General features: G+C 48.3%; 1 protein-coding gene across 1 annotated transcript in view; it reads left to right on the forward strand.

Annotated features, from left to right (window-relative positions):
- Nucleotides 1-995: 995 nt before the first annotated feature.
- COL23A1 (collagen type XXIII alpha 1 chain) overlaps nt 996-19,538 on the forward strand; it is a 148,798-nt gene continuing 130,255 nt past the window's right edge. The window contains exons 1-2 of the mRNA XM_090151051.1: nt 996-1,191; nt 4,458-4,527. The gene's annotated coding sequence lies outside the window, so the exon portion shown is untranslated. The remainder of the gene's footprint in view (nt 1,192-4,457; nt 4,528-19,538) is intronic.

Consider the following 19,538-nt stretch of genomic DNA (forward strand, 5'->3'; position numbering starts at 1 on the left):
CAGACCCCCTTCCTGGGTTGCTCGTATCATTGTTTCTCCTTTGCAAGATGGAACTGAATGGTTTCGACCCGGTCAGCAGTGAATGTGGTGGGATTGAGAAGGACAGTGTGAATCCTCCCACGCTGCTTTCTGTCCCGCACATTCCTCAGGTGCAAAGCAGGCGCTTGGCTGAGCATATCAGCATAAGTAATGCAAATCAAAGGCAGATGAGAAAGAAAAATATATACGCTGCTCTATCAATAAAACTAACTGTAAAACAGCACTATCAGAATTTGAAAGGTTGTGTACTCGTGCTGAAGCAGTACTTGTAGCTTTTGCTAATTTGTGTTTGCAGCATATGAGCTGAGTTTTATCTGATGATGCTTTATAGATGAGTCAAGAGTTGGTGTGATGCAATCTGAAACAGAGAAAGCGGTCCTCTGGCCAAGTCTGGAGGTGTTCAGTGTTTATATAGGAGCAGAACTTCTCTTATTTAAAGGCTCCCCGCTAAATAGAATAAAATAAGAAGTGTGGGAGGAAGCAGCCCAGCGCTCTCGCAGCTCTCGCTCAGTCGCGGTGCCGCCGCGGGCAGCACCGCTGGAGGGCGCCGTCCCCGCGCGGAGCGGCTGGGATCGGAGCGGGGCGGCCCGGCCGTGAGGAGCTCCCAGCGCCCCGCACCGCCCGGCCCGGGCTGGGAGCGCTCCCCGCGGGGGGCCGGCGGCGGGCAGGGCAGGGCAGAGCAGGGCGGCGGGGGTGGGATCTGCTCCGCGTAATCCCCCCGGGGGACGGCGGGCCGCTCTAGGAGCATCCCCCCCGTCCCCGGCGCGGGGAGGGGAGAGCCGCCACCCCCCGCTTCCTCCGTTTAAGACCCGGGCCGGCGAGGCGAGAGCGGAGGAGAGCGGCCGCTCCGCAGCTGCCGGCCCCATTTCGGCGGCGGGGCGGGCGCTGGATGAGCCGCCGGCGGGAGGCGGCCGGCAGCCGAGCGGGTCCGATCGCGGCGCGATGAGCGCGGGCGGCAGCGGCTCGGCGGGCACCGCCACCTCCGCGCTGTGCCTGCTCCTCTCGCTCACCGCCGTGGCCGTGTGCCTGCTGCTGGGCGCTAAGACCGCCGAGCTGCAGGGCCGCCTGGCCGCCCTGGAGGAGCGCGGCGCCGCCGGCCCCGGGCCGCTGCTGGACGCGCTGCAGCCCCGCGTGGAGCAGCTCCTGCGCGAGGTGAGTGCGGCGGGGCGCAGCTCGGGGCTCCCCGGCGGCCGCCTCCCTTCCCGGCTGCTTTTTCCCTCTCGCCGAACTTTCTTCCCCCCTCGTTTTCACTGCACTTTGGAAAGGTTTAACGCGCGAGACCCTGCCGCTTTCCCCCTCGTTCTGTTCACCGGCAAAGGTGATCCGAGTACCGAAGTGCCGTTTATCTCCGGGCGCAACGGGCTGGAATTCCTTCGTCAGAAATTCGCGGACGGGATCCGCGCCTCTGCGCTCCGCGTGCTGCGGCGGTGCTGAACTGCGCGGCGGAGCAGCGCCCGTCTGCGTCCCCACCTCCCGGCTCCGAGAGCTCTGAAATCCACCGCTACAGCTTTCTGTGCTGACACGTTCCTCCTATTAACGAGCGGCTCTCCGCCCGGGGTTCCTCTCTGTAAGCGAACCTCCGGGCGAAGCTGGGCTGGGACACCGCCGCTCCCCGGGTCTCTGTGATGGGTCTCGATCACGGGGAATGCAAAAAAAAAAATGTGCGTGTGTGAAAGCCCTGAATGCCAGAACAGAGGGGTGCTTGTGAGGCGTAATCACAAAATCTAGTTAACGTCTTTTCAGCAGGCAGGAACCAGCCTGCCGGCCGTGGCCGTGGTTCTGTTCCAATTACGCCAATAAATGTGCTTAGCAATGGGAATGGTTTCTGTGGCACTGCCTAAGATCATGTGCAGCCTCTTGCTGAGATTTAGTTAAGTGTGGAAAGCTTGTTTTGTACTGGGAGCGCTCGAGTGGAGATTGTGCAGGGGAAAATAAAGCAAAACCACATAATTGGGCTTCTAATGCAAGAGCGAGCTTGTTGAAACGTTCAGTATGACCAAACTTTTGTCAATACCGAAATCATGGGTAACAGATGCAAGGAATGCATGGGAGCCATCGCTCTCTCTATTAATCACCACTGTAAACGAGCTTATTCATTTATGATAAAGGTCGAGAACACATCTGTATCGTGGTCACATTCCTCTTCGTTACATAAGGCTCTCACTGGGCAGCATCTGTCCTTCTGTGCTTGGGAGTTTCTGGGGAGAGAGGGAATATTTCCATGGCCACAAACATCAGCCGATGCCTGGGGTCAGTTTTTTTTTTTTTGTTAAACTCCATTCTGGTCCTTCTTTGAAGTTTACCACAGTATTTCAGAAGTGAAACCAAAGCTCCATATGCTGTCTGTGCACGACCCCTCGTACTTTGTTCTCCGTCACTGCGCATGCAGTTACTGCCTGTGCTGCTCCTGGGGTCTGCGGGTGCAATGTATGGAAGAGCTGCAGGCGCAGTGCAAACATGAAGGTTTGCACTGCTTTGAGTGTCGTTTAAGTGTTTGGCAAGTAAGAGAGGATAGGAAGTAATAAAGGAGGGGTGAGTGTGTAGTTAAGGGTATGAAAGCCAATTTGGACAACTGCAGTCAAACTTCTAGCTCTGGATGGGCATCCATCTAACAGCACAGAGACGGCTGCTTTGGGGTTGCAGGACCTTTGCTTTCCCTCGTGTGTTCCTTTAGCCCTGCAGGGTTCTGGGCTGATGCCTCCAAAACCTTCCCAGCAGTGCTGTCCAAATGTGGTGGCATCTCCACTGCGTCCACAGCAAAAGCCTGAATTCGGAGCGTGTCACATTTGTACCAGAGTGAAAAAGTTAACGTGGGGATGAAGGAGTGTCCAGTTGTTGTAAACAAAGCCGGACCGTTTTGTTCACAAAGGATTCATTGTCTGCAGTAGGCAGAGAGTGTCCAGATTAATCAGCTTCATGATGAGAACAATTCAATGGGAAAACAGAGGACTCCTTCCAGCATCCAGGACAGGGCAGGCTCTCCCCTGGTGTTCCCAGCAGTGCCCGCAGAATGAAAGAATGGCAGAGCTGCTTCTCTTTTCCTCGAGCACCTTCGCCATCCAAGTAATTTAGAACATATAAAATTCCAGTGATGCTCTGTTAGATTCTAAGTGGATGTCGTAAAAGTCTCTTTAGATCACTTTTTTGCTGCTTTCTCTCAAGCAAAGCGTGTGTGCTGCTGTCATGCTTCCCTTAGGACAGCTTCTCTGTGAAACCGCGTGGATGCTTTCAGGATCTCTGTGCATCACATCCAAGCAGCTCGAAAAGGATGCACAGCATTTCAGCAACAGCATTTCAACAATTTCCAGAATAAAGGACCAGAACCTAGCTCTCAGGTAGCTGAATTCCCAAACAGTCTGCAGTCATCAGATATTTGAACACAGACTTGGTCATCAGCTGGATAAAAATCAAGCCTGAGCACCCCAAACTCAATGAGAACATGAGTTTTCTCTCTTGTAAATGTTGGAGTAGAGACTCCAGTTATCAGATTGCTGTTGCTCTCCTGGTAGATGCTTTGGGTGAGTCAGAGGATTCGAAAGGACTCGGAGAGTAATGACTGTGGGTGAAGAGGACTTGCCCTTAGTCTTGCAGGGCTACCCCAGCCACGAGCACTGTGCCTGAGCTCACATAACTTACCTGTCATCAGGACTCATTAACTCCAGCTTGGCACTGCCCTAAATGCAGGCACGAACATTTCGGTTGGCTTAGAGAGCAGGCAGAATGTGCTCACATCTGTCTGCAATACGCCACGTGGGCAGATTTGGGGAATTTATACATGTTTTAGTAGTCCCGCCGATCACTTCTTCGCCTTACAATGGCAATGTGTTGGTCTTCAGGTGGACCTGGGGGTGTGTGAGCACCACAGCATCTGCCCATCACCCCCCCACCCCTCTCCTAAGGAGGACCATAGTGCTTCACATAGCTTGAGTACAAATACAAAATTAGCAGCATCAGGTATTGTGTGAGCATCCCCTGCTAGGTGACCTGCATTGCTGTGCTTGGTTGCAGAGCAGCATTTGCATCACTTTGCCTTTGGCCAATGGAGCAGCGCAGGGTTCTCTGCAGCACTGCTTCTGCTAACAAAGAGAAAGCACTGAGCATTGAGAAAGCTCAACAGGGAACTTAATAATATCTAACCTGGGTCTGATAACTGTCCCATGCATGTGCACAAACCCAGCCCATGGGGCTTGGCCCAGGTGACCTTGGGATTTGCAGAATGGGGGTCATTGCCTGAAACATTCAATACATTGTGTGCTGCTCTACGCTTTGTCTTGCAAAACTAAACACAGCAGGGTGAAACCATCGCCTCTCCCTCAAAGGAAGGGCGCTGGATGCTTGGGCTGTTGGTATGCACACACAGCATGCTCTGAGATAGAACGTGTTCCCTAAATGGCTGTTTTTATTCCTTCTCCAAACAGAAGCTGGGCGAAGGACTCGCGAAGCTGCGGACGGCGAGAGAGGCTCCGTCAGACTGCATGTGCCCACCAGGTAAGTGCAGAGGGATCAGCACAGCCACGCTGCACTGCCTGGGAGCTGCCAGCTCTATATTCACCTATACCATGTAAAAATGTTTCTCCAAGCTGAATTCCTGCCTTGTGCTGGGGGCTATTGATTTCTTCCACCGCCTCGCTATGGCCTGCGTACAGATCAAGGAGTTGGAGGTTTGGACCCTCAGCTGTATGAACAGCAGAGTGAACAGCTTTGCTCGGTTGTGAGCACCGGGTGTTGGGCCAAAACAATTTAGAAGCAGTAACAAAATCACTGCGGCTTAATGCAAGTGTGATAATTAAAAGCTGCAGCCTCTCTGCTGTGAGGAGGGAGAGACATCTCCGGCACTGCTTTGCCGTATGAAAGCTGTCGCTGATTGTTTAGATTTCCTCCCAGAGTTTAATGAACTTCTTAAACTGTCAAAACTTCCTGTTCTGCTGTGGAAGTGCATGCTCCTTGGAAACAATAAACAGCTTAGATTCGTTTGTAAAGGAATCTCATTTATAGCAAGACTCAGTGAGTGCTGTGCTGTCACACTGATGGCATGAATGACTCTGGGCTGAGGCACTTCCAAATTTCTCTGTTGTTTTTTTTCCCTACAGAAGTAGTGAAAGATGGGTGAAAGATGTGCAGTGCTTTGGTGGTTGGGAATGCAGGAGTCTGTTACAAAGCCCCGTGAGCAGCAGATCGTTCAGTTCTGCTTTTAAAGAGAAAACCCAGCCTGAGTGTTACATGCAGGAGCACTGCAGGCAAACGTCTGACATTTTCCTAACGTCCTGGATATGAATCACAGCAGGATGCTCAGTATTTGCCCATACTTAAAACACAAAAAAAGATGTGTGTTCTTGGTTGGTTTGTTTTTTCTCCCCTTAAGACATGTGATGGCCTCGGAAATACATCAGCAATGCTTCTCTGCAGTGTGCTGCTGCAGTGGCACCAGCGGGCTGTCAGGAGGAAGGCTGTGGGTGTCCTGTGTGCCTTGGAACCCAACCACATTGGCCACACCAGGGCTGCTTTCAGCTCCTTGGAGACTGATGGACAAATTGATTTCCTGCCCTCTGAAGCACAGCCCCTTGGCTCTGTGGGCTGCGGGTTGCTGGGCCCATGCAGAGGGCACTGCTGGTGTGATTAAATGGTCAAGGAGCTTTTCCTTTGCTCTGCAGAAAGCAATTGAGATTTAAGAGTTCCTTTGTTGCCAGGAAGGTCCCAATTCCCTTCTGGGTCACTGGGTTTGCTGGTCAAGAGATGGGGAAGAGAAAGGGGGGAAGGCTTTCCCACGTGCTGTTGAATTGTTTGTTACAGTCATTAGCAACAAATGCCCAGGTAATTTGTGAGCCCAGTGCTTGTCTGCTGGGCAGGGAGTGCTGGGCTGGCCATGGCTGCTCCTGGACCCCTCTGCTGTGCTTAGGTGGGGATGTGCTGTGGAGCAGATCTTGAAACCTAACAGCTATTTTGGAACCAAATCAAAGGAACTTTTACACACGATGCTTTTTGTGGTGCCAAACTGCAAACTATCAGTGTGGCCCCACAAAAGGATCCAGCAACCCCACAACTGGAAGCTGGCACCTCAGCCATGGCAGCCTCTGCCTCTTCCAGCAGTGAGCAGCGCTCACAGACCTGCACAGCTCCCCTGTGCTCTGGGTTTGTTTTGGAGAAGACCCGTTTTGCTTTAAATGGAGTCTGTTTTGGGGTTTTGTTACTTCTTTCTGGGCTGGATGGGTGCTGAGGTGCTGGGGCTGGCGGCCAGCAGAGGGGGCCAGGCCGTTTCATGTGGGCCACAGAGAAATCCCGACCATAAAACATTACAGCAATAGGGAAAGAGCTTAAAAAAATACTGCTGCCACGTCTCTGACGTTCGGGATGCTCAGAAAGGTCTCTGTGTTTTCTCTCACCACCTGCGTTTGTGGGATTCACGGGGATGCGTGGAGATTTGTTCTGCTTTATTTATTCACCAAAAGCACTGTGGGATGGGGTGTGGGGGAGAGGAACACTTTGTGTCAGTTTCGCTTCTTCATCATTTGGGAATTTATGTGAAGAGTGGGAAGAATACAGTCATGGGTGTCCTGAGGGGGCAGCAGTGGGTGCAGAGCGGGCCTGGTGCAATGAGAAGGGTGGTGATGTTGATCCCACTGTGGTGAGCAGTGGGGTGGTGGTGGAGGTGGCCCAGCAATGGTGAGGGTTGGGGTGGTGGAGATGATGACCCCACAGTGCTGAGGAGCAGAGCCTTCCAATTTTCAGCGCTTGCAGCTTTTTGGGGGTCTGCAGCCGTTGCGTGCTGCTGGTGCTGGCCAGGCTGAGGACAGGCTGTCCCCACATGTTGGCTCACAGCACAGCAGCAGTCAGTCTTTTTATTGTTGTCATGCACTGAGCCAGGCTTGGTGAGCTGTGCAGAGACGCCCTGTTGCATTATGCTCAGCCTCCCCCCCTGGATGGGGTCCTCACATCGCCTTCCCCATAAGATGCATCTCAGCAGGTGCAGGAGCATTTGTTTACATGGCATTTAGGACACACTTCAGCTCAGGAGCAAGTGGAGGTGGGCTAGAAGCAAAACTAAACCTTGGTGCTTGCAGACACCTTGCTCACAGCTGTGTGCCTGCTGCGGCCGCGTGCCTTTTTGTTTAGCTGTACCTCCTGAGGCTTTGTGCTCAGCATTCTTGAGGAGCCCAAACTCTGATTTCCTGGCTGCCGGGAGATGCATATCCCCGTCTTCATCTTGAATCCATGATCAGAGGCTTTTGAATGTATGTATATATTACAAAGCGGTGCTAAATATTCAGTGTGGTAATCTGATGTTCCAGTTAATATGTGACAAATATTTCCCAATAACAGCTTGGCAACACGAGGGCTGAGTGGTGCTTCAGCCTGTGGGATGGCGTGGTGTTTTGTTTTGGGGCAATTCAAACCACGTGTTCTGGGGGAACTGATGGCTTAAAAGGCTCCGTACCTCTGCATCCTCAGCAATGCCAGAGGCTCTCTTGCTGCACTTTTTTTTTTTTAATGATAATTTTTACATTTTAAAGCACGTGGATGGGCTTTTCCATCTTGCTGGGAACATCTGCTCTGTGGTTCCCAACAACTTGAAATATCTGCCTCGTTTTTACTGGTGTAAATGTTGTCTTCAAGTGTCACTTGCTATCTGTCTTCTCCCTTCTTTGTCTCTCCAGGTAATTAGCACAACAGAATTTCCCTAATTGCTGGAGATGAAGGAGGAGAGGGCTCTGTTTGCTTTGTAGCCCTGACAAATGGCAGATGTTTTCCAGCAGGCCAAATGCAATACACTGAGCTCCAACGCGGGTTCTTTGTTTTGTACTTGTGCGTGATAGAAGCTCTCTGCTATTTCTGTTTCTATGTCTGGGTCTGCAATTCTGCATTTGTAAGTCATCATGGCTCTTTCACAGTGGTTAAATAGATGTAGAAAATTATCAAACGAAAGTGTTTCTTTTTGAAATTAGCAGTGATCTTGTCTTTCCAAGTTGCATTGCATCTACTGAGCTCAAGAGTGTGAAGTTACTCATCACTGTAACCTCAGGACATGGTTCCCTACCCACTGAAGCCATTCAGATGAAGTACTTTTCTGTAGTTTCTTTAATTTAGAATGAGAAAAGGTCTTCTGAATGTCTTCAATGTTTTATATGTTTCTGAATCCTCCTAACCTCAGTTTTTTATGAGAATTTCTTTCCATTCCTTGCCGTGCCAGTCACTTTCTTTCATCAGGGTTTGGTTCCTCGGTCTGACTTTACCCACAGGAAGCCAGGATGCTATAATCACAGTAGTAATATAAACAGGATTTTCTTGCCCTAAACAACAATCAAAATTCTTTCCTGTGTAGAAAAACTTGTGCCAGGATTTTTAAAAATTACCCAGAAACCACGCATTAAAGCATCCACGTGAGGATGAACAAATGTCTGCGAAGGGCTTTGGACAGAACGGGCCATAGAAACGCAGGCACTCCCTTTCAAATGGACATGTTTGCAAATCTTAGCCTTTCAAAATAGGATCCCATCTCAGATCTCTGCAGCTCTTGGGAAAATGTCGCTCTGCTCTGCGTCTCTTTGAGCATAAAAGCTGCTGCCAGCTATGTTCCATCGGCTCCTTCCTGGCGACCTTCCCTGTCCCTTTTGGGTATTCGTGGAAGGCCCTGAGGACATCTGGAGCTGTGTCTGCACACCACGTGTGCAAAGGTTCCGTGCAAAGGTTCCAGCCTGGGGCTGCCTGGGCCGGGCACTGCTGCCCTGAGGCTTTGCAAGGCATTGGAGCACTGAGGCCCCAAGAGCAGCACGCCAGGACCTGGGCCTTTCGCAGCAACATTTGTCCGCTTCAGCAAAAATTAATTAAAAATGGTGACATCGATGGGAGAAAGCTCTGAAAATTTATTTTTTCTAAGTCTGCCAAAGTTATTTGGACTGTAATGAAAACTACAAAAATAAACCTGACGACCGTATCCTCTAGGAGAAGCTCTGTGTAACCGTATCTTTGTCTTGACATATGAAGTCATTTATCTAGACGTGGTATTTCTGCTGCTAGCCCCGTCATTGCTGCCAGTCCGGACGACGGGAGGCACTGAGGCTCCCTGGGTCAGTGCTCATGGACCGACTCACCTGGAAGCTGCCCATCAGCTGTTTCCTTCTCTTTCTTGATCAAATAATGGATGGCTGTCACCCATGCGAGCAGCGATTTGGCTCTGCAGAACTGATTACTGAAAACAGCCTGGCTTGGCTGGTATCTGCTCTGTCTTCATGCTGCCTTATTGAGACAGTAGTGCCACCATTTTCTAACAATCCTCTGTGCAGTAGGATGGGAACATATTCCAAACCCAGTGTGCTTTGTGTTGACGTTATCTTTCTGGGTTGATTCCCCAGAAGGATAAATCTATCAGAAGATTTGGGATGATTTTACAGATTTCTGATCAAGAGAGTCCCTTTCAGTTCTTGTAAGAGTTTCCTTAGAATAAAGTAAACTGAACTCTGAAGTCTGGCACCTAAATAGCATGCTATCATGTCACCAGATCTGCTCATATCTCATCATGCTTTTATGGGAGGGAGCACTGTAGCTTGTAAGTGAGACCCAAAGCTGGCTGTAGCTGACTCCTAAGAGGAGTTGAAGAAGTAATTATGTGGCAACAGTTGTTCACAAAGAAGTGCCGCTTGCTCGGCTTATGTGGACGTGGGTGTGAATCCAGACAGCATCCACACATGGATCACTGCACTTTTCTCTTGTTGCTCTGCTACCAACACAAGCCAAACACTGCTCATGCCATCTGGGATCATAAAGCTCCAGGCATTATGTCAGATGCAGAAGTGGAGAGAGATCAGGGAACTTTTGTCTTGCTTTCTCTTCGAAGATGCAAAGAGATCTTTGTTGAAGACAAAAAATGAGGGTGGATTTTGGGGGAAAACTGTTTAGATCATGAAACATTTGTATAAAAGAGATGGAAACAGAGCTGTTCCTGTTGGGCTTCTGCTTTGTGATGCTTTGTTCAATGGTTGTGCTTCCCTCCATTTGCATTTTTGATTCTGCAGAGCAATCATCTGCCATCCCCATATCAACAATGGCAGGTTTCTGTCAAAGCACTCTCCTCCCAGCACCTCCTGGCATGAGAAACAGACCTTGGGGTCCTGGGGTTGCTTGTCTGCGCAGCATCTGGTCAAATCCATTCGAGAGCTCACTTATTTTACAACTGTCCCATCCTTCTGCTTTCATTCATGAGATTCTTGGGAAGTCAACTTGCGTTATGCCAGCAGAATGGAGCAACAAGGCAGGATTTTCTTTTGCTGAAGGGTTTCTTAGCTGAATCTGCATTACTTAAAATGTGTGGGTAGCAGAGACGTGGTGGCCGTGGATGGCCAGGGTTGGTGCTGTGCCATGTAGGAACCACTGCTGCAATGATCACGTGGGGGTCTCTGAATGATGGGTCCTCATGGTAATGCTGCATGGAGAAGCAGCACGAGGAGACAGTCAGGTGCTGGTCTTTTTTTAATTGCACCTGTCTTGCTGTGATAACCTAGACAGTAAAAAGGATGGATTTCTTTCTGCTTTTCTAAATCTGACCCAAGAGGCAACAATTCTCATCATTTCCCAGCTGTGACCCCATAGTAATCCCAGAATTTGTACATCCAGCCCTGGGGGAGGTGAGTGTCTCTTTGGGCTGTGGTGGGTGCAAGCATTTGTATTAATATAGCTCTGCAGGTCGCAATCACATGGGTTAGTGATCTAATTAAACCTCCACCTGTTCTGTGTTTATCACCGTCAGCCTTTGTTTTATCGCATGACAGAAGATGGGCTGGTGCTGAGGTACTGCTGAACACCAGGACTTGGCAGCCTGTGCAAACAGTGTGCTTCTTCGGTTTCATCCCTGAGGCAGATGGATTGAGCTCCCAGCCTTTTGTACGAGCAAGCCAAAGAGCTACTGAAAATTGAGGGGGTGGCACTGTCAGGCCCTGCATCTCCCCCTGCCCACTCAGTATGTGCTGCTGTGCTTCTTTCTTCTACAGTGACGTGGTGGGACAAGAAGGATTCGAAAACACACGTGTGAGATGAATTGTGGGCAGACAGGGGATTTGTGGAGGGCGCTTAGGAGATCCTGTTGCAATATTAAATGTTAACTTGATGCCAGAAGCCCACCTTTTTCTACAAGTTGAAAGGGGTATTAGTGAAAAACTTCATATTCATCTTTTAGGAATTTCTGTGGCCATGCTGAATTTTGGTTAGGGTAGAGATTCAGTGCTGTGTTGACTGTATTTATTTCAAGTTTCTGGCACAGTTTAAATCTGGACTATTAATTTATTTAAGACATTAAGAGAGCTTGGCTTCTGCTGAACTGCATCTGACTTTATGGTTCAGTTTTGAAAAATGACTTCAATCATGACCAGGCTTGGATGCCAAGAGAAGCTCATCTTTGTCTCAGAAAGGCTGTGTAATACAAATTAACTTTTTGCTCCCTATGAGAGCCACCCAAGGGCAAAGGGTGGGCATCAGACACAAACCAGTTGCTGCTCCATTGGTCTGTGGTGTGGGAAGCCACCCACACACTTTGCCTTTGGGGAGAATCATTGCAGCAATGAGCCCTGCTGTGGGGAAGCTCAGGTTCACAGCTCCTTTCCTTTAACAGCTCCCCAAATCCTTCAGCACATCAGGAGGGTCCCAATAGTGTGAGTTGGTTGGGACCATTCATATCAAGACAGCTCCTGCAGAGGACTTGGCTCCAGACCCACATGGGATGTTTCCTACACACTTGAGAGAAATCCCACATTTCTCCCTTTGCTTCTGGCCTCTTCATAGCATGACTGTGGTCCTCAGCCGTGTAAGCAGTGCACGGTGCCCAGCAGCCCTGGGTGGACCTCCTAAGCCCACGCTCTGCACTCCACATGCATTGTACCCCTGGTGCCCCAGGCTCTTAGGCTGTTTCCCAGCAAGCATGACATGGAGAGGGAGGTATTTACCAAGAAAAATTAAATAGGTTCAGGGGAGTTCCCAACCATCTGTACATTTGTGGTCAGACCTAAAAAAATAGTAGTGCAGACGAGGTCTATCAGTACAGGACATCTGGAAATGTTTCTTTCTGGCTTGAGTTTGTCTGGGTTTTCTCCCTGTTCGGTGCTGTCTGAGCACCCTGTCTGTACTACTCCAGCATGAGGCACGCAGTGCAGAGTTCAGTTTGTGCTGCCTCGGTGCTACGAGAAATTGAAGTGATTGGGCGAGATGTTGAACAGGTTTTTCTTTTTCTTTCCTTTTTTTTTTAATCTTTTCCCCAGCAGATCAGTCTGGAAGACAACAGTTGGTATTGATATGAACCGCCTCATGTTTTGGAAGCTTTGGCAGTAACCACTACCAAATAATGATGTTTCTGGGTCCCTACTGTGCAAACATTTAAATATGTTCAACCATGTTGTGCAGGGTCCCTGTCCAGAGACTGTATGACAGCACCAGTGGGACCTGAGGGTATGACTGATTGCAATAACCAGTCTTGGTAAGGAGTTGTAAGGAAAGTATGTCCAATTTTTTAAGAGAAAGCCTGGCTCTTGGCTACTGACAGCTGGTGTTTGCTTGTCTGAAAATAACTGTTGGGTTTGTTTTGTTTTGGTTCTTACTGGAGGAGCATAGATGTGAAACATGCGATTGGAATTGGGCTATGTACTGCTGGCTCCTGTGCCATGAGTGCAGGGACTTCTTGGATTCATTTACTTCTTTAAGGTTTTCTTTCTGAACTTTGCACCCTAAGACACAGCTTTTTCAGCTCAGTCCTGCACGGCTTGCATCAACATCTGTCATCAAGATTGGGGTAACTGCAGCCTGGGGGTCTGCCCCTGTCCTCATCTCAGGTTTGGTTCCCTTTGGTTATAGTGACACAAGGACACATTCAGGCCTTTGACAGAAGCCAGGCTTCTCTGCTTGTATGAAACGGAAAAAAAAAAAAAAAAGAGTAGAGGAGGGGAGGCTGTGTTTTGTTAAAGTAGGCACCTGGGATCTAGCAAGAAGAAAAAAAAATTTTTTTGAGTTCATGGGGGAATCTGAAGGTAGAAAGACCTCTTCTCCATCTTCTCTTCCCCATCACATCAAGGGACATTTCCACGCCCTACCTCCTGGCAGTGGAGCCCCAGATTTCTCTTCAGCCACATGGTGGTGTTCATAAGGAAGAAGGCCCTTCACATGTACACCATCCCTTGTGTAATTCTGTATATGTACATGTACACACTCACTGCTGCTTGTTAATATTAAGTGTGTAAAACAAAACTCAGTAAATGCAGAAGAGCAGGGAAGGATAAACACATTCTTTCTCCTTGGTGAATAAATACCCATCTTCTCTTACAGGGTTTTATTCTGTTTTTATTTTTCATTTGTTTGCTTTTTCATTTTTGTTGTTATTTGGTTTGTTGTTTCCTGGTTTGTTTTGTAGGTCTTATTTCCTCTTTGCTCCAGGTTGGCCCTGATGGATGACTTTGTGACAGGAGCCCATCCATCTCTGGGGAATAATATTGTGGGGAATGGGTCCCACTGGGTGGCTCTATCCTGACTTGGTTTGAGCTGGTAATTATGTGTGGCCTGAACAGTTTTGTTGATCTGTGTTACTGTAAAATTGATTTGATATCTTATTTTGGAATCCTCAACTGCTTGCTTGGGATTCCCTGTGGTGCATCACTGCCACGTGTCTCCATGCCCTTGTTGCTGAATTTCAGCCACTAAATACAGTGAGCTCAGTGCCTCTGGCAGAAATCCCATACAGAGTAACTGTATTGAGCTGGCAGTGCCAAGCCTGGCACAGGTTCCCCGAGGACTTTGGCTTTTGCCACCAAACGAAGATTTTTTTTTTTTCCTCTGGGTGTAAAACTGCATGCAGTCACAGAGGGAAGCACGCATTGAAGCTGTATCATTTGGGATCCCAAATTCCATTTCATAGCATCATCACATGAAGAAGTGCTTTATCCTTCAGCTGTTGCCCCGTTGTCTGATGTGCTAGCAGCCCCAATGGGGAGCACTGGACCTCTCAATGCCTCACAGCATCCTTGTCAGGGCTAAATAATAAGAAACACTTGGTAGACTTAAAAACTTGCTTATGTCGAAGCTTTAAATCTGTGAAAGTCCAAAAGCACATTTAAAGTTGATGAGATCACAACATTTTTGCTCTCAGCTGTACAGCTCGCAATCCCTTTCCAAAGAGAAAAGAGCAGTGCTGACCCCAGTGAGGGAAGCAGGGGGGGCTGCAGTGGCCCCTAAGGGGCTAGGACTCACAGCTTGTAGTGTGGATCCTGCATTGCTAGATTGTTCCCTCACACCCCCCCTTTACACCCTCTCTGCCCTAGGAACAAACTCTAAACTGCTGCTCTTCTCCCTAAAAAGCCTAGAAAGACATTAAGGGTATTCTCTTTCCTCTGAATATCTCAGGGAAGGTAAGTGGAGCAATACAGCTGCACTCTCTTTTCTTATAGCAAGGAGCAAGTTGCTTACCCCTTCTGTGCACACAGGTGGCCACTATGCAGCATTAACAAGTACTGCTCTCACCTGCTTTTGCCAGTAATTGTGCACAGCTGGTGAGCTGCCTTCATCCCAGGCACGTCTGGCAGACTGCACTTGAGGTCGTCCTGGAAGGACCCATGTTTGCTTGCTTGTGAGGCTTTTCACCACTGGATCAGACAGGACTTGAGGTTTCCAGGAGTTGGGACGTGGCTCTGTGGTGAGTCTCATGGTGCTTACTATTTACCAGCTTTTTGGAATGGGTAGTGAAGTGAGAATTTATGTGTGTTTGTGTTAATGTTATTTGAGGCTGCCTTTCTGCCTGAGGATGGGAGTTAAATATTTGGAAATACCTGGATTCCTTCTTCTTCTCTTGGAATATGGGGTGAGGGGTTAGGATGTATTGGAGTGAAAATCAGCATGAATAGGAAAGGAAATGAAAATGTGTATTGTTCAGGTGTGTCAGGTCTGGTCCATGGCTGGCTGTGGTGGCTGCCTGGGTTCTATCCTTTGTGTTGCTGATGCTGAAGGCTGGAGTGAGGTGCTGTGTGCCCTGTTTGTAGTGTGAAGTGGTGCCCTGTCCCACAGGGGCTTCTGGCCTGGCTGACCACACAAGTGTGCTGTTTTTAATTCAGTTCTTTCTCTGCGAGGCTCGAGGTTTGCTTGCTGTAGGCCATGCTGCAGTTAGTGAACGAATACGTACCTCCAGGAGCAGCCTTTTGGGGAAGGGTGAAGTGGCCCAACTCCAAGGATGCTTCTGAGAAGTCTCTACTTTTACAGATAGGTTTATTAATGCTCTGCTTTCATGAAGTATTGCCTTCAGTCTGAACAAACTGCAGAGCTGGCGTATGTTCCCTCAGCCTTCTGAGCAAGAGTGTTTGTTGGGGACCCCGGCGAGCTGGGGCCCACCACCCAACTGCTTCATGAGTGGAAAAGTGATTGGAGCATTTGGGAAACCTTGCTGAGCTGGCTGCTCCCTGCAGATGCCCTGGGGAACCCTTCATCCATCCCTTCTGCCTGGGCTTCCACGACATGGCTGAGAGGAGCAATGGAGCTGAGCTCGGCCATTGGCTGTGGTGAAGCAACAAAATGGCCTTTAGGGGGAAAACACGGCATGTGGAGTAGTTGGGCCTTACAGCAGAAAGGTGACTTCAGGAAGTGGTTTTCTGTGTAGGAGGACATATTAGCAATAATGCTGGTTGGTTTCTTCTGTGGCAGCTCTTCCAACTGAGCTATATATGTGTGCTACTGTCTTTGTGCAGTTTTGGTTTCATTGTGTTTGCTTGGTTTTTGTTGTTTGTGCACGTAGCCTTTATGGTGAGGCAGAACAAACCCTTCTGGATGAAGGAAGCGTTGCCTGGGATGGGTGCTGCAGAATGCAGTGGGGAAGGGGAGCAAACCCTGGATCTGGAAGCACCTGTGGAGTACAATGACTGATTACAATTTGCTGCTTCTTGGTGTTAATGAAGCTTGGTGGCCATTTGTGGGGCTGGAGGCAGGCACAGAGATGGTGCTGAGCTTGTATGCTGTTAGTGCCAAACTGCTTTCCGAACTTTTGCTTGGAAGAAGTCTGCAAAGCCTGTCTTGGTGTAAAACTGGGCCCTGGGTTTAGGCCATTAATTTCTTCTGCTTGGGTTGTATGCTTGCCAAGGGAAAAAGAATGGGGCCAGCTGAAGTATGGTTCTCAGCTGATCAAGACCATTTACTGAAGCTGTTCCTATGCAAATTAGGATAAAGTGAGGGCCTTCGGTCGATGCAGCCATTAACACCTGAGACATAGACTAATATCACATGCTGAAGGCAATTGGTGTTTTCCCAATAGCTTTAAGTGCAAACACTGGAAGCAGCAAGAGAAGGGGATGGAGTGGTTGGCCCAGCCCAGGGACAGAGGGTTTGAGTCCTCCTGGCTGCCAGCGTGCTGAAAGGGGAGCCAGGAGTGCTGCGGGCTGTGAAATGTTTTTGTTTCGCTTCATCAGGTTTGTGCAGCCAAGTCCTAATCGAGGCTGTCATTTCCAGGGAGGGAAAATGTGAAGGTCGTGTTCTGAACACCTCTGTGTGACTATTGCAAGGACGGGGTCCTTCCCCGCGGTTTTAAGGGAGCTGTGTGTTTGTTTGTGTTTTCTTTTGAAGTCAGGGAGGGTTTTTATATGTATATACACATGTATATTTAAGGAGCACAAATTGATTTGCTGGCTGGAACTGTAAATGGTTCAGCTGAACTGAAGCTTTCCAGTGCCAGGCATTGCACACAGCTCCAATCAACTGGAGAGCTGCAGCCAAAAGCTGCTTTTTTTTTTTTCTTTTTTTCCCAGCTCATCTAGGTAAAAATACACTGAAGATGTGCATGTCCTGCTGCCTGGATCTTTATTTAGGGTTTGGTCTACATGTATAAACATTACTAATGTGTTATCACTTAAGCCTCTACTTTCTGTTCACATGCGACTCTTCAGCTTTCATCTATAAATCACAGCAACTAGCAAGCTGAAGTTCTTTGTTTGCAGATACTTGGGTTGGAGAAGCACTTCTGGTTTGCTTGTCTTTCTTAGCAGTCTTTGCATCTTGACATGCTATTTCCTTCATGCTCTTCCCACCCTCTCAAAAAGGGGTTGCGTATGAATATTCAAAGCAAAAGATGACAAATCTTCACCATCAATGTTTTTCAGCTTGGATAAGGTGTGATTCTGGGGGGAAAACTGATGTAATCTGTAGTCAAACAGTGCAGACAAACTGGTCACAAGAGTGAATTTGCTTTGCAGCTCGCTGCTCTCCATCTCACTGTCTCTGCTGAACACTGCCGTACTGCTGGCTCACTCTTGAATCCTTTGCTGATTTTTCTGCTATGAAATCAAAGACCTTTTCCCCTCTCAGAGAAGCAGGAGGAAACCACAGTGAATAAACCATACAGAACAGAAGTATGCGTCTTTGCAGCAAGCTGTTTGAAGGCAGGGATTTGGTCAGAAGCCCTTCCTCCTCCAGAAGCCTTCAGAGCAGCTCCTTCTCTTGCCTTACTGCTGTGCTGTTGAGTTAAGCTCCTGGAGCGAATGGCTCCTTGGGTTGTAGTCAGTGCTGGTTCTAGCTTTTGTTGATCAGGATTGGTTCTGGTTATTGTTCACAGATTTATTTATTCTTTATTAGGCTTGAAAGACTTTTATTAGGACTTAGAGATATTTATTAGGCTGGTGTATGCATTGGTTTGTCCAATTTTTGTGATATCTCCTGCTGAACAGATCACCCAGAAGAATATCATATTTCCTGCAAGCGGTTTAACTGTATATTCTGTAATGTTGTGGTATCACTCTTTAAATAGATTGACCTTTCAGTTCCAGTTCTGCTCTCTTCTGCCAAAATAATTTCCTCTTTGCTCTGGCTCACGTTATCAGATGGTGAAGCTGCTCGTTGCAGCTCTCAGTGAGGGTGCTGCTGTCCAAAGCTGTGCTCTGCTTGCGCTTAGCAGAACTGATATTCGCTTTGCTGCCTGTAAGTCCAGGAGAAATCAGATGCAGGACTGATAGCCTTGTCAGGGAGAAATTGTGTTCTGAGTTGGTTCATGGCGATGTGCTGCACCTCTTCACGTTAGAACCTGCGGGGACCCTTTCAACTGCAGTGTATGTCGTCTTTGGCTGAGGACGTTATTCTGATGCCACCAGTTTGCTGTAAAATCCCACTGCAAGCCTACAGCCTCCATTGCAAATCTGCAACAGGTGAATGGGAAAGTACTGTGCTAAACTACTGTATCACTTGCCTGGCCATACCTCAGATCTGAAGTAGTTAATCTGATTTCAAGAAATGCTCTTAATGGTTGAAATGTGTGGCTGGATAACACAGATCTGATCTGCCATCTCTGTCAGGCCCTAATAAACCAGACTTTTTGCAGCTATTCAAACTGTAATTGTTAATACAGGAGATCAAACTGTTTGTGCTCATGGCAGAATCTGTGATGGATCCTCGAGGCATTGCAGGGTGGCTGGGGAAGGAAAGAGGAATGTGGGGTGAGAGGGGGTCAAAGCAGCAAAGTTGCAGACTGGCTTGATCCTGGTGATATTCAGTATATGAAATACTGGCTTATATAGAATGAAGAGATGGTCTTGGCATAATTCAGCAAAGAATGGCTCTTAAAAATGTGTGGCCTTTCTTTAGATTTCTTATTATACTAAATAATCTCTGGCCTTGACATTTTAATTGTAAAGCCCAGATGTGAAAACTTTCCACCAGATCCTGGCAGAAATCCCAGCAAACTGTTTCAAATAGAGAAGTTTAAGAGGGGAAAAAAGTGGTTTTTTTGCACTTCTAGATCATATTGTTTCAGAACTTATCAGCTAACATCAAACTTTCCAGGCTTTAAGAGAAGCAGGGTAAGTATTGTAAGTCTTAGTGATGGCGTGGAGGAGGTGTGATGGAACTGCTTCTTGAACGTGCAGTAGCGTATTTGATGGTTGAGGAGTGGGAAGCTTTTGACATGTTTGGCTCTCGTGGTCAGACATCCAGTCACTGGTGTTCAAGACTGAGCTAGAAGTAACTATTATAGCAGTGCTGCTTTGAGTCTTATTCACTGGTACCTTCCTGTAGGGGACAGGCTTCTTCCACCTGCCAGTTCAGTGAGCAGTGGATTAATTCCTTTTGTATTTGCTTTGCTGCCAGGAGAGATAGGAAGTATGCATAATATCTGTGAAGACACACAAAGTCATTTCTGTAGGTGTTTTTTTTAATATTTTTTGAGTCTAATAATGCTCTAATAGACAAGTTCCTTGAAAGGCAGCAGCTCGGCGCTAGAGCATCTTCTGCAGGTCTGGAGCATGCCTAAGGGAGCTGGAGGGAACCCTTGTGGCTGTTTATTCCTAAAACGAAGCATCCTGGCTCTGTGCATGTATGACAGGCTCTTTGGTACAAGATACTGCTCTGGGAGATGAAAATGGCGTTTGAATGGAATTCATGAATTGCTTTGACCAGTTGCTGTGTTGGATGCTTTTTGTCATGAAGGCTTTATGGCCATTGGTTCCCTGAGCCCCTTGGTTTGGGGTGGGGGGTGAGTCCCTGCCTGCACGACACTTAGTGGCCCAGTGTTT

This window comes from Phasianus colchicus, chromosome 15, assembly GCF_987193195.1.
Source record: "Phasianus colchicus chromosome 15, bPhaCol1.hap1.1, whole genome shotgun sequence".
Classification (NCBI taxonomy): Eukaryota; Metazoa; Chordata; class Aves; order Galliformes; family Phasianidae; genus Phasianus; species Phasianus colchicus.